General features: G+C 44.1%; 2 protein-coding genes across 2 annotated transcripts in view; both read right to left on the bottom strand.

The window, feature by feature from the left end:
* Positions 1-12126, bottom strand: part of LOC140693668 (uncharacterized) — a 180228-nt gene that overhangs the window by 52006 nt on the left and 116096 nt on the right. The window lies entirely within an intron of this gene.
* The window catches only part of LOC140694132 (N-acetylated-alpha-linked acidic dipeptidase 2-like), a 39600-nt gene continuing 35862 nt past the window's right edge, over positions 8389-12126 (bottom strand). Inside the window, exon 17 of the mRNA XM_072957555.1 lies at positions 8389-8616. The gene's annotated coding sequence lies outside the window, so the exon portion shown is untranslated. The remainder of the gene's footprint in view (positions 8617-12126) is intronic.

Here is a 12126-nt window from a genome sequence, read left to right as displayed (position 1 = left end):
GCCAAACATCTCTTACTTCAAAAGTCAGAAAGAATTCTCACATAACCTGGAAAGAGTAGAAGGCAAAGTAGAGAATGGAAATCAGTGCAGGACCTGACCTTTGGTGAAGGAGCAGTAAAGGGGAAACTGTGTTTTACTGGGATGCACACTCTAAAGTGGACAGGTCATTTAAGATGGAAGACGATGCGCTGAGGGTTAAAAGAGTGCATAGTGGACGTTTGATTGACATAACTGAAAGCAATAATCACAAAATTTCTCTGCAATTGATTCCCAGACCAAGACTGCATCTGCCAGTTTTGAGCTAGGAGTGCCTGTGGAATCTGTGTGTTAGGGGTGTGGCTGATGTCACAAATTTATTCCCAGGGGTTTGGAGATTGTTTTGGGCTGTGGTTGGTACTATCTAGAGAACAGATCTGCCTGGGTCCTCTCTTAATATTAAATCTGCTGGCATATGTGTTGTGGATTAGCTTAGTAACCCAGGGCCTTAGTCACAGCATTTTCACATCCACATTATAATTGCTCATTTTCTCCATAAAGGAGAAATGGTCTCAATCAGAGCCATCTTTATCTGGTTTCTAGAATCCAGGGCAATTTAGTGTTGAAATAAGATTCTATAGCCAAAAGATCTGCAACTTTCATAGGCAGGATTGAAATTTCTTATTGTCCAGTGCAGAGGTTTTTGAAATGCTCCATGCTTGCCTTTGAGTTCCCATGCCTTATTGACAAGAGTTCTTGGAGCAGAGATCTGAGGAAAAATAGGAGAATTTGAAGCTTTTCCATCAACCTTGCCTACCACATGCTAATGCAACTATAGTTGTGGTGCTGACCCAGTACTACACTTAGGACCCAATTGTGGCACTGCAGGATTGTTTCAGCAGTTTCTAATGTGTGACATCATTAAATTTGTTTCCACTTTTGTCTTTGTTTGCAGAGAACCTGAGGGAACCCATTATAAAATTTTGACTTTTCCGTGGCAACAGTGAGGACGAATGCACTTTCATGAGTGTGTATTGGAACAATTCCCTCTCCACATATCCAGCCTGCAGCCCAGAAACCATTTGGAAACCTCTATTCCAGCAAAAATTAGTAGTCCCAGCACTGTCAGAGCTATGATAAACATTTAACCAAAATGACACTCTGCTAACTTTACTAGAATAGGTTATATTCACCACAACAAAAACCGCAGTAGCAATCATAGATATAACAGGCAACAGACACAGAAGGAATGCATGGCATCATTACATACCAAAAACAATCCTCACAGCATTAAAACTAAATGTGCACAGAAATGATTTCACTTACAAAAGCCGTTCAACTCTATAATAGATAACTGATAATCCTTAACCCATAGCGATAGAGAGATATAATAAAGTTAAAAGAACTATTCCAAATTTTCAAAAGACAGGAGTCTCCTGAAAGAACATCCAATGTATTAGACCCCCAAAATTTACTAGAACATGACTTGAAAAGGGAGGACATAAAACACTGAAGGAAATCTTGAGTCTATGAATACAAATGCAGGCTAGTATAAATGGAAAGAGAAACACTTTAGATGAGCCAAATATAATCAGAAAACTCAATGGTGAGAATAGCTAAGCTAAAGACAGTCCAAATCGGACTAGATAATGCACAGGAACAAATAAATGACTTAGAAAACAGGATAATCACAATCACTCAGTCAGAACACGACATAGAAAAGCTAGTGAAAAGCAATGCAAGCAATGCAACTGAAACCTGGGATAAGAGAAAACATACCAGTGTATGACTCATAGGGATCCCACATGGAAAAGAATAAAGACAAATGATTTGAAAAGGTATTTGAAGAAATCAGACTGAAATTTTCTTAAACCAAAGATAGAACCGGCTATCTCAACACAGCAAGCACAGAGCGTCCAAGCATAATTAACCCCAGTAGGCCTAGAACAATATGTATTCTAATTTAAATGGCCAAAATTGATAATAAGGAAATGATTCTAAATGCACCAAAATAGAAACAAGTGCATTGCAAGAGAACTTTTTAATGTCTTCAGCTGATTTCTCAACAGATAGATTGGTATTTTTTTCTTCCCTCTTTCCTTTTGTGTTGATCTCTATTCCAAGAACTGATGAAAGGCAGATTCCTTCAGTCTAAACAAGATGAATGGGCAGAGATTCTAAAAGTGTTCAAGTTCTTGGAAGAGGTCATCAGAATCAACACATCTCAAGGGTCTTTTTCAGAGAATACAAGAGACCATGCACCAAGCCCTGTTTATCCTTTTCCCAGGAGTGGGCCAATGTATTAAGACTTGCTGTTCCTTCACACTCAACCAGCCATGCAGGTATAACCTCAGTCTGCTACTGCAGGAGAATTAGAGCCAGGTCCAATTTTACCAATACTGTAGGGAGAACCTGAGCCTGCTACTGCAGGAGAGACAGCACTGTGTCCCATTTCACCAATCTTTCAAGGAGACCCTAAGCCTACTCCTGCTGGAGACTCAGAGCCGAATCACATTCCACCAGCTGTGTAGGAAGACCATCATGCCTTCACTTGCAATGGATCCAGGAATGTGTCCAATTACACTAGCCTTGTAGGGAGACCTTGAGCCTGTTCCTGCAGGAGAAACAGATCTCTGTCGTATTCCACCATCCCTCCAGGAAGATGCAGGGCCTCCTCCTGCAGGAGACTCAGGAATTGGTCCAATTTCACCAGTCCTGCAGGAAGACTCTGAGCCAATTCCTGCAGGAGACCCAGGACTGGGTCCCATTCCATCAATCATGCACTAAGACCTTGAAGTGGGTCCAATTCCACTAGCCTTGCTGGGTGACCCACAAGCCTGATCCTGCAGGAAAATTAGAGATATGTCATATTCCAGAAGCCCTGCAGGAAGACTGAAAGCCTGCTTCTGCAGGAGACCCAGGAATAGGTCCAAATACGCCAGCCTTGCTGGGAGAGCACAAACCTGATCCTGCAGGTGATACACAGTGAGGTACAATTCCAACAGCCCTGCAGGGATATCCTGAGGCCACTTCGGCAGGAAACACATGACTAGGTCACATTCCAATACCCCAGAAGGGAGACCGTGAGCCTGCTACTCCAGGAAACCCAGAACTTCGTCCCATTCCACCAAACCTGCAGTCAAACACTAAGACTGCATCTGCAGAAAACACAGTGCGGGTCACATAACACCAGCCCTGTAGTGAGACTACAAACCTGCTCCTGGGGGAGACCAAGCCATTCACAGAGAATATGAGCCAGCTCCTGCAGAAGAACAAGAGTTATGTGACATTCTACCAGCTCTGCAGGTAATCCATAGGCTTGCTCCTGCAGGAGACAGACATCCCAGTCCAATTCCATCAGCCTCTCCAGGGAGAACCCCAGCCTCCTCCTGCAGGAGAGCCAGAACTAGATCCCATTCCACCAACCCTGCATGGAAACACTGAGCTTGCTCCTGCAGCATACCCACAGCCAAGTCATATTCAACAAACCCTCCAGGGAGACACTGAGCCTGCAATTGTAAGAGACCCAGGACTGGGACCAATTCCAACAGCTCTCCAGGGAATCCCTCACCTGCTCCCATAGGAGACTAAGAGCCATCAGTTCTGGTGGGGTCCCTGAGCCTGCATCTGCAAAAGAACCACAGGGTGGAGTCACATTCCACCAGCCCTGCAAAGAGAACAGAACCTGCTACTGCAGGAGACACAGGACTATGTCCCATCCCACCAACCTTGCAGGGATACCCTGAGCCTTGGACCAAGGAATGGGACAAATTCTGCTAACCTTCTAGGGAGACCATGAGCTTCTCCTGCAAGAGAACCAGAGATGGGTCATATTACAGTATTCTTCCAGGAAGAACCAAGGCCTGCTCCTGCAGGAGATGCAAGAACAGGCCCAATTCCACCAGCCTGAAGGCAGAGTCCAAATCTGTTCTGGCAGGTGACCTAGAGAAGGGGCCCATTCCACCAGCCCTGCAGGGAGACTCTGAGCCTACTACTACAGGAGACCCAGGAATGGGTCCCACTAAACCAACCCTGAAGGGAGACACAGAATCTACACTTGCAGGAACCACAGAGCCAGGACACATTTCATCAGCCCTGTAGTGACCCCTGAGCTGGGTCCAATTACACTATCCTTGCAAGGAGACTCTGTGCCTACTCCTGAAGCAGAACCAGTGATGGGTCATGTTCCAACAGCCCTGCAGGAAGACCTGGAGCTGCTTCTGCAGAAGACTCAGGACAGGGTCTGATTCCACCATCCCAGCAGTGAGAAAACTAGCCTGCTCCTGCAAGTGACCAAGGTCTGAGTCATATTCAACTAGCCATGCAGGAAGGACATAAGCCTGCTGTTGCAGGAAACTCAGAACCATGTGCCATTCCAGCAACACTGCAAGGAGACTCTGAGCCTGCCCCTGCAGGAAACAGAAACCCAGTCACATTCCACAAGCCCTACAGGGATACCAAAGCCTGTACATGCAGGAGACCCAGGCCTGGGACCAATTCTACCAACCCTGTGGAAAGACCCTGAATCAGCTCTAGCATTAGACTAAGAGCCATGTCACATTCCACCAGCCCTACAGGTAATTTATCAGCCTGCAACCTACACCTTCAAAAGACCCAAGAATTGGACCAATTCCAATGGCACTGCAGGGAGACCATGAGCCATGTCCAATTCCACTAGCCCTTCAGGAAGGCCCCAAGCCTACTCCTGCAGGAGAACCTGAGATTGGTCATGTTGCAACATGAGCCTGCTCCTCCAGGAGACCCAGGACTATGTCCCATCCACCAGCCCTGCAGGGAAACCCTGAGACTGTCCCTTCAGGAGAACCACAACTGGGTCACATTTCACTAGCAATGCAGGGAGACTTAGAGCCTACACCTTCAAGACACCCAAGAATTGGAACAATTCCAGCAGCACTGCAGGGACACCATTAGCCAGGTCCAATTCCACTAGCCCTGCATGTAGACCCCGAGCATGCTCCTGTAAGAGACCCAGCAATGGGTCTCATTCCACAAGTCTTGCAGGGAGAAATTCTGCCTGTTTCTGCAAGAGACCAACAGCTGAGTCACATTTCACCAGCCCTGAAGGGAGACCCCAGTCCTGCACCTGCAAAGGACCTAAGACTGGAACAAAATCGACTAGCCCTGTAGGGGGACCCTGAGCCTGCTTCTGAAAGAGAATCAGAGATGGGTCATATTCCAACAACCCAGCAGGGACAGTCCAAGCCTGCTCCTGCAGGAGTTATAGAGCAGGGTGAAATTGCAAAACCTTGCAGGGACACCCTGAATCTGCTGCTGCAGGAGAAAAATGATGGGGTCTCATTCCACAAGCATTACAAGGATACCCTGAGCCTGGTCTTGCATGAGATCCTGAGCTGGCTCCTTCAGGAGACCCAGGACTGTGTCCCATTCTAACAACCCTGCTGGGGAACCCGAGCCTGCACCTGCAAAACACACAGGACCGTGTCACATCCCACCAGCTTTGCAGACTGTAAGACTAGCCCTACAGGAGACCTAGAACCAGGTTACATTACCAGTCCTGCAGGGAGACCCTGAGCCTGATTTTGTAGCTCCCCCTGCACCTACACACATACTTCTATGAGACCCAGAGCCAATTGAGGCATCACCACCCCTACGGGCTGAGATGTCTCTGCAACCACCAACACTGTCATCTAATTCTAAGAATCAACCCACTCTCAGACCCGAACTTTACTTCCCTTCTCCTGGCATCATTTTTGTTTCTTTTTTCTGTCATTTCCTTGTTTTCTTTCATGTCATTTAGAGTACCATCTATTTTTATGTTTTAAGTTTACCATAATAAAATTTAGATGTTTTTCCATTTTAAATTGTGCAATTCAGGAGCATTAAGTGCATTCACAATGCTGTGTAACCATCGTCACTGTCTAGTTTCAGACTGTTTCTTTCCTCAAAATAAAACCCCGTATCCAAAGCACACATTCTCTTTTCTCCCTCCCCCAACCCCTGACAAGCCCTAATCCTCTTTCTCTCTGTGTGTCTTTCCCTACACTGGATGTTCCCTATCAATGAAATCATACAAAAGATGGCTGTTTGTGTCTGCTCTCATATTTTAACAAGGGATTGGTGTTTTTTTTTTACTTGAAGTAGCATTTTGGTTATTTCAAAGGGAAATCCAGGTGGATTAAATATGAGATATACAAAATGAATATTTTTAGAAACTATGTGCATAATCTCGAGATAGGCACTGCTATTCTATGTGTGAAACCAGAGCCAGGAGGGAGATGCTTAGCTCTTCCTGTGGCAAAACATAACCTAACAAAATAAAAAAAAATAATAATCAAAATCCATGAAAGACAAACCACAACATGGAAATATCATTTTTCATAACCTAAAGTCAGAGAAAGGTTTCACATCCCTGTGGTCCAAAAATATCTTGAAACACTGTGTTCTAAACAGAAACAGAACAAACACATGCAATTCCAACAAGAGGCAATGCAGGTGGCCAGTGTATATTAGAGATGCTCGACCTCTCAAGTGAGAATGCAAGATGTTCACACTTCGGAGACAGCATTGGTCAACATCACACTGGCAGGCCTTTAGCCTGGTGACAACCAGCTCTAGTGACAACATGAGGAGACAGAGGCCACAGTAGATCCCCTGGAGGGAAGAGTGAGCAGACTCTCCTCTCTGGGAGAACAGTATGCAGGATGCATCACAGTTCCACAAGTGCACCACTTTTCGAGCAGTGCTAATGCTTACCGTTGATCATACTAAAATTCTTGCACAATTGTTCAAAGATGTCTTTTCAAGGATGTTCATCACAGTCCTGCTTAAACTACTAGGGAAATGGAAGCAACACTAATGTTCATGGAGAGGGGGCGGGATTCATCAGTTCTGGTTCAGATGGAGGAATGATTGTTGTGCAGCTGGAAAAATGAGTGCTAGGTCTTTACCTGATGTCAAGGAAGCCCTCAGTTTGGATGCCTGTTAATCCATCATCTACATCCAAGATGCCATCTCTATGACCACATATGTGTCAAATCATCATAGATGTAAATGAATCTTGTGGTGTGTGAGAGACAGAGGCAGAGAGAATGAGAGAGATAGAGACTGAGAGATGTTCACCAAACCATTAATGACGGTCACTTCTGGGAGTGGGATTTGCAAATCTCTGCACTTTTCCTTTAGGCAACATTTCAAGCGTTTATAATGTATCTATATTGCTTTACTAATTCTAAGGTATTAAAAGCATATGTTACTTGAGATTCATTCATATTTCATCTATAGAATAAAGTTTATTATTTTTATTTTAAAATATTTGTTACAAGTACAATCAGCATTTATGAGAGTAAAATGATAAATTCTAAAGAATTAAGAATCAGATAAAGAACAAAACTTTTTGGTGACTCAGACACAGGCCAGCTATTTGGCAGTAAATGGCAGGGTGGGACAGGTTTCTCCAGAAGGTTGTGTATGTTCTGAATCAGCATCCAATAGAGGCAAGGAAAAATTACAAGACATGTACGCTGAAAACTACAACAGCTTGTTAAGAGTAATTAAGAAAGACCTAGCCCTATTTTAAAATTTGAAGGAGCCAAAATGGCAGAGTAGACAGACTCACAGCTTGACCTCTCCCACAAATACGCAAAGAATTACATCTACAAAAACATTGAATTGCACAGAAACCTCCTGAACTCTGGTAGAGTGTCTTTTATTTTGAAATACAGGAAGATTCTCACAAAATATGGTAAGGAATAAAAAGAGAAAAGAAAAATTCAGTGCAGAACTGATCCTGCAGGGAAAGAGTAGCATAGGAAGAAAGGCACACTCACACTGGGACACAACCTCTCTAGCTGGGAGATCAGCTAGGAAAGAAGCAGAGCTTCCAAGGTTTGGAGGAGACAGTGGCAACTGCATGGCAGGCAGAACTGGAGAAAACTGACACAGAGGGTCCCTGTGATGACCAGCCCTAGACATGAGCTAGAAGGGATGAGCCAGAACTGGCTACTGGAGTCAGTGAAGAGCCCAGGCAGAGGGCTGGGTCACACTGCAGACAGGCAGCCTCAGGAAACTAGAGGGCAGTGTGAGCTCTGGCTGTGTGTGTGTGTGTGGAACAGAACAGACTGAAACTCTCATAAAAAAGCACCGATGTTGGTATAATGGGGGAGGAATGAAACACAGCTGTGCCAAAGTCACTTTCTCCACTTGGCTCCATTGTTGGTGTGTTCTCATGAGAAGAGAAATGGGGCTTGGTGATAGGCAACACTTCTGCACAAAGGCAGAGCTGAATGTTGACTCCATACCCTGTGCCATTGCAACTTCACAGGCAGGAATGAGATTTGTTTACAGCCCCAGGCAGAGAGGGTGGATTTGCTGTATCTGGTCACTTTGTGGATCCACACCTCTGAGACTTACAGGCAGTGAGTGGAGTTCTGACTCAAGAAGGGTGGCCAGTGAGGGTATTTACAACAGGGTGGTGTATGGTTCCATATGTGGGTGCGGGATTAGGGTTTGAGCTGAACCTGTAGTGGACCACAAATTCATGTGTGTGACTGCACACTTGCTAAGGCAGGTCCAAGGGACTGACACTGCTGGATCTGCACTGATGTTTCCTGGGGCTCAGAACCTGAGGGGCACCAGAGTAGGTGGCTGACATTCCCATAGCTAAGGCAGGGATAAAGCCAACATCAACAAATAGTACTTTGTAAGTCTGCATAACAAGTGACAGGCAACACCACAGAGAGAACTCCCCAGTGAACATCTTCTGCCTATTCTTCTTCACAACTGAATTGCTCCAACCCTGCCTACTACATATCACAGCTCAGAAATGGGTCTAAAAGAAATACATAGAGCCAGAGAAATATAAGTAAAATAAAGAAGCCGAGGAACCACTTTCAATTAAAAGAACAAGAGAAATCCCCTGAAAGAACAATCAGTAAAATAGACTTTGATAGTCTACTAGACTTCAAAAAGGAAATGATCAACTCACTGAAAGAAATAAAAGAGACTATCAATAGAGACAGAAAACTTTAAAAAGAAAATTTAAACTATAAAGAAGAGCTAGTTAAAAATAGAAAATTCAACTACAGGCAATCAAAAGAAGACTAGATAATGCAGAGGAATGAATAAATGGCTTAGGAGACAAGATAAAAGAAATAACCCAAAAAGAACAGCAGACAGAAAAGTCAATAAAAACCAATTAAAGCAAGATAATATAAAGTGTGCCAGCCTATGCATAATGGTGAGTCCCAGAAGGAGAAGAAAGTGAAAGGGGGATTGAAAAGTTAGTTAAAGAAATCATGACTGAAAACTTTCCAAACCTTAAGAAGGAAAGAATTATCTAACTACAGGAGGCACACAGGGTCCCAAACAAGGAGAAACCAAACAGACCTACACCAAGACATATTATAGTTAAAATGGTTAAAGTAAAATAAAATATTCTAAAGGCAGTGAGAGAAAAACAAAGTGTTTGTTACAAGGGAGTCCCATAAGCATTCAGCAGATTTCACTACCTAAAATCTTCTGGCCAGAAGGGAGTGGCAAGATGTATTCAAAGTCCTGAATAAGAAAAAGGCTGCAAACTAGGATATTCTATCTAGAAAGACTATCCTTTAGAACAGAAAGAGAGAAAGATTTTCATAGACAAGCAAAAACTAAAAGAATTCAGCAGTACTAAATCTATGCTAAAAAACAATTTGAAAGTTCTAATCTAAATAAAAAATAAACAGGAAGCTATAGAAATTAAGAAACCATAATTGGAAATGCGATAAATACAGTGAGTTGCAAGGGAAAACATGAGGATATAAATAAGTCAGTAAGTCAATAAAGAAAACAAGAAGGCAAACAAGAAAGAGAGAATAGCAAAATCATGAAAGGTGGAAGAGGAGAGCAAGAGAATATATATTTTTTTCTCTTTTTTTTCTTTTTTCTCTTTGTCTTCTTTCTTTTTAGGATGCACTTGAGCCCACATGACTATCAACTAAAACCAAACAGATGAAGTAAGGGGTTATCATACTTGAATGACAAGATAACCACAAATCAGAAGTATATAATAGAGTCATAAAACCCAAAAAGAAACCAAGCTAATAGAAAAGGAATTTATCAAACCACAAAAATAAAAATAATTAAAAGAAAGAAACAAATAATTACCAAAATCAACTGGAAAACAAATTTCAAAATAGCAATAAACCCACATCTATAAAATAGCTACTATAAATGTCAATGGACTAAATGTTCCAATCAAAAGAAAAAGAGTGAAGGAGGAGGAAAGATGGTGGAGTAAAAAAGATGCTCAGAGCTCACCCTCTCCCACAAATTCACCAAGAGTGACATCAACAGACACACCCACCACCCAGAACACCTGCTGAACTTTGACAGAATATTGGCTTCTTCAAAAGATAAAATTTTCCACAAATCTGGTGGGAGAACAGGAGAAAAGGAGAAAAAGGAAAATAGTTCTGGACCATTCCAATGGGGAGGGAGCTGCAAAGGAGGAATAGCATTAATACACTGGGTCTCTCCAACTCCAATGGCCAGTTCAGCAGGATGGAGATGGAACCTCAGAGGCTCAGATCTGTATAGAATAGACTTTGACTGACAGAACTAAGTTAATGGGGCACAAAGGGTCCCAACGATCCCCAGCCCTAGAAGCAAACCAGCAGGGGTGGGATGGGACAGGCTCTCTGAGTTGAGCAGAGGACTTGGGCTGACTCTACAGAGGAAACTTTGGGGGACTGCAATGTTCTGTGTGCCATGGCTGGGAGAGTATACAGAACAGCCTGGGTCCCCCATAAAATACAAAAAAAAAAGGCAGAAAACACTGCTGGTGTGCCCTGGGGGGAAGGGTAGCCATAGCCTTTGTGTCCGCAGACCCACAGTGCCATTATTGGAGACTTCTTGGGAGAAGAGAGTCAAGGCTCAGCCATAGCCACTATATTTTCTGGTGCATGGTTCCCAGATAGAGGAGGGGTCAAAACCCAAATCCCTACCTAGGGGCTCCACAACCTCATAGGTGGGAATGAGATTTGTTTACAGTCCCAAGAAGAAGGGACCATTACACACCGATGCCTCTCTGAGTTGGCTCTTCTAAGACAAATGCACAAGAAGCAGTGTTCTGGAACAGAGCAGGGGTGAGGGCTAGTGTAGCTGTTTCCTCTGAGTCCACCTACAAAGCATGGACCTAATGCGGCAGGGGAGCTACCTGCCAACTACCTTGCACAAGTGTGGTCCTGGGACCAGGCATCTGGTGGGGGGTGCAGACCACCCATTTACAGATGCTGGGACACAGACCAGGGGCACGACTAGACGGCCTCTGGAACCAGCAAGTGGAGTTTTCACAGCAGGATATGGGCAGGAGTGTGACAACCACAGGAAAAAAGGAGCTCCTGCTCAATAGCCAGGGCAGATTCAGGCCACCAGAACACCAGCCACACCACCAAAAAAGGGGATAACAGGCAAAAGGCGTAGAAGGAAGACTTGGCAACCACCCATAGTTAAAAATAACCTTATGACAAAATTATTAAGAGTGTATATTCTTGGAGAAAGGCCAAGATATTGGAGTAGAAGGATGCTTGTATCTTATCCTCTCCAATAAATTCACCAAGACTGACATTCACAGACACACCCATCCACTCAGGACATCTGCTGAACTTTGATAAAACATTGCCATCTTCAAAAGACAAAATGTGCCACCAATCTGCTAGGAGAAAAGGAAAAAAGAAGGAAGAAAATGCAAAATGGCTTGGGTTGGTCCTTTGAAGAGGGAGCAGCAAAGGAGGGATAGTGCTGGTTGACTGGGTCTCCCTCTTTCCAATGGAGAGGTCAGCAGGATGGACAGGGAACCTCTGAGGCCCAGATGTGTACGGAACCACCCTTGACTGACAGAATTAAGTTAAATGGGCACAAAGTGTGACAACAACCCCCAAACCTAGAAGTGAATCAGGGATGGGAAGGGACAGGCTGCTGGATCCAGGCAGACTCTGGATGACTGTACATAGGTAACCCTGGGGGACTGCAGTGTGCTGTGGACATCTGCTTGGATTGTATACAGGTCAGAACAGCCTGGGCCTCCCATAAAATAAGAAAAAAAATAAAGCAAAGCAATATTGCTGGCTTGCCTGGGGGAAGGGGTGTTTCGTCCTTTGTTTCTGCTGACTCATGGCAACATAACTGGTG

The sequence above is a fragment of the Vicugna pacos genome, unplaced genomic scaffold (assembly GCF_048564905.1).
Source record: "Vicugna pacos unplaced genomic scaffold, VicPac4 scaffold_20, whole genome shotgun sequence".
In the NCBI taxonomy this organism is placed as follows: Eukaryota; Metazoa; Chordata; class Mammalia; order Artiodactyla; family Camelidae; genus Vicugna; species Vicugna pacos.
Note: the sequence above shows the minus strand (reverse complement) of the source record. Positions and strands in the feature narration are given on the sequence as shown.